The sequence below is a fragment of the Colobus angolensis genome, unplaced genomic scaffold (assembly GCF_000951035.1).
Source record: "Colobus angolensis palliatus isolate OR3802 unplaced genomic scaffold, Cang.pa_1.0 Scaffold12, whole genome shotgun sequence".
Classification (NCBI taxonomy): Eukaryota; Metazoa; Chordata; class Mammalia; order Primates; family Cercopithecidae; genus Colobus; species Colobus angolensis.
Genome location: NW_012113141.1, coordinates 1,474,338 through 1,477,795, shown reverse-complemented (window position 1 = coordinate 1,477,795; position 3,458 = coordinate 1,474,338).

Here is a 3,458-nt window from a genome sequence, read left to right as displayed (position 1 = left end):
ACCTGAATAGACACCTCACCAAAAGAAGACATACTCCCTGCACTCCATCCCGGGGGACAAAGGGGGACGCCACCTCAAAAAAAAAAAAAAAAAGTCTGACCAGATGCGTGTCTACCAGTGCTGATAACAGGCCAACAGCAAATGTTATTTAGGACTCCCCAAGACCTTGATCCAGGGGAGGAGACACTTTTTTTTCTTTTTTTTTTAAGACGGAGTTTCACCCTTGTTGTCCAGGCTGGAGTGCAATGGCGTGATCTGGCTCACGGCAACCTCCGCCTCCTAGGTTCAAGCTATTCTCCTGCCTCAGCCTCCCAAGTAGCTGGGATTACAGGCATGTGCCACCACCCCAACTAATTCTGTATTTTTAGTAGAGATGGGGTTTCTGCATGTTCGTCAGGCTGGTCTTGAACTCCTGACTTCAGGTGGTCCGCCTGCCTTGGCCTCCCAAAGTCCTGGGATTATAGGTGTTAGCCACAGCGTCCGGCAAGGGGAGGAGACACTTGAATGAGAGTTGGACTGGCAACTTACCCCAGGTTGAATAAGGCCTTTCTTGCCAAAGAGCAAGGGATTTCCTGGCCAGTGTAAGTGGTCTGCATTGATCCTGTTGGAGTCTGGGCCAAAATGCTCCACATGCCAATACATTGGAACAAGGCTTCTTTTAAAGAGAACCTTGGTCAGCCGTCTGACATGGTCTTTTGCTGCTCCGGTAGCCTTACACATAATACTGGCACTTTCGTCCCTTGGGCAACATGTTTGGTATGCATCCCCAGCCTATAATCCTCAGGCTGCCTGTGTCCTCACTAACAGAGATGAAACTACCACAGTCATTCTGCTTGATGGAGAAGGACTCTCCCACCAAGTATCTACTAAGCATTTGTATTTCCACTCATAGTCTTCTGTTCCTCCTGGTGCTCTGCCCTACAGAAGGAGAAATGACCCTCTTTCTAGAGTGTGTTTCTCTACCCTTTCTTTCTCCCAGTGGCTTTCCTCCTGGTTTGGCTACGGGTAAACGTGGTGACAAAGGCATTTTAATTCTGTGCCTTATATTTGACCTATGATATCTTGTCTGTTGTATTGTTGCTGCAGTCTCTGCTTACAACTAGAAAACAAACTGAGGCAACATGTCACCACGCCATGGAAATAACCTCAGTGTCTCCCACAAGGCTCAGGGGCCATTGCAGAAGAAGTAGGTGCATCAGATTATAATAGATGCATTAGAGGGGTAGAGTGTGGGGACAAGAGTGACTTTATTTTGGCCGGGTGCGGTGGCTCACGCCTGTAATCCCAGCACTTTGGGAGGCCAAGACGGGCGGATCACGAGGTCAGGAGATCGAGACCATCCTGGCTAACACAGTGAAACCCCATCTCTACTAAAAAAAAAATACAAAAAATTAGCCGGGCATTGTGACGGGTGCCTGTAGTCCCAACTACTCGGGAGGCTGAGGCAGGAGAATGGCGTGAACCTGGGAGGCAGAACTTGCAGTGAGCCGAGATCGTGCCACTGCACTCCAGCCTGGGCAACAGAGCGAGACTCTGTCTCAAAAAAAAAAAAAAAATTAGCCAGGGATGATGGCGTGCGCCTGTAGTCCCAGTTACTCGGGAGCCTGAGACAGGAGAATTGCTTGAACCCAGGAGGCAGAGGTTGCAGTGAGCCGAGATTGTGCCTTTGCACTCCAGCCTGGGTGACAAGAGCGAGACTCCATCTAAAAAAAAAATTCAAAAAGAAAAAAAAGTGTGTGCATGTGTGTGTGTGTATATATATATGTGTGTGTGTGTATACACACACATATATATACATACAAGAAAATTAGCCGAGTATGGTGGCTTGTGCCTGTAATCTCAGCTACTCGGGAGGCTGAGGCGAAACAGTTGCTTGAATCCAGGAGGCGGAGGGTGCAGTGAGTGGAGATTGTGCCACTGCACTCTAGCCTGGTGACAGAGCAGACTCCTTCTCAAACAATAATAATAATAATAATAATAATAATAATAATAAAGGACAGAAAAGAGATAGTGAATTGTGGTAGGGATTGATAATTTTAAATATCGTAGTTAGGCAAGGTCTCTTTCAGGTGTCATTTTGTGTAAATACTTGGAGGGGAGAGAAGAAGTTACAAGGAATATCTAGCAGTACAGGCAGAAGACATAGCACATGCATAGGCCCTGAAGGAAGGATGTTTGGCGTTTTTTAAAAAACAACAAAGAGGCCAGCATGACTGAGGGGAGTCCTAGCTGTGGAGGTCAGAGATTTAGTAGGAATTCACAAAGCCATTGTAAGGATTTCAGCTTCCTCTATGTGGAATGGTAAGCCATCAGAGAGTTTTTTTTGTTTGTCTGTTTTTGTTTGTTTGTTTGTTTGAGACAGAATTTCGCTCTTGTTGCCCAGGTTGGAGTGCAATGGCATGATCTCGGTTCACAGCAACCTCTGGGGTTCAAGCAATTCTCCTGCCTCAGCCTCCCAAGTAGCTGGGATTACAGATATGCACCGCCACGCCTGGCTAATTTTGTATTTTTAGTAGAGATGGGGTTTCTCCATGTTGGTCAAGCTGGTCTCCAATTCCCGACCTCAGGTGATCCGCCTGCCTCGGCCTCCCAAAATACTGGGATTACTGTACTGGCGTAAGCCACCAGGCCTGGCCGCCATCGGGGGTTTTGGGATGAGGAGTGATGAGATTTGGTTCAAGTTTTGGAGAATTGCTTTGAGGTCTGGCACAGCAGCTTATGCCTCTAATCCAAACACTTTGGGAGGCCTGCCCAGGCAGATAGCCTGAGCCCAGGAGTTTGAGACCAGCCTGGGTAACATGATGAAACGCTGTCTCTACAAAAAGTACAAAAATTAGCCAGGCTTGATGGTGCCTGCCTGTAGTCCCAGCTACTCGGGAGGCTGACACGGGAGAATCACGGGGCCCAGGAGGAGGAGTCTGCAGTGAGCTGTGATCTCACCACTTCACTCCAGCCTGGGTGACAGAGCAAGACACTGTCTCAAAAAAAAATTTTTTTTTTTAATTAAAAAAATTAGTTTTGGATATGGTAAACAGCTGCCCGTTAGATATACAGATGAAGATTGTGGAGATACGAATCAATGGAGTTGGGGAATAAAGTGAGAAGGACTAGAGATATGGGAGTTCTCATGATATGGATGTTATTTAAAACCATGATTGTGGCTCATGCCTGTAATCCCAGCACTTTGGGAGGCCGAGGCAGGCAGATCATGAGGTCAGGAGTTCAAGACTAGCCTGGCCAACATGGTGAAACCCTGCCTCTACTGAAAATACAATTAGTATAGCATGGTGGCACACGCCTGTAATCCTAGTTACTCCTGAGGCTGAGGTAGGAGAATCGCTTGACTCTGGGAGGCAGAGGTTGCAGTGAGCAGAGATTGCACCACTGCATTCCAGCCTGGGTGACTGAGCAAGACTCTGTCTCAGAAAAACAAAAACAAGGCCGGGCACGGTGGCTCA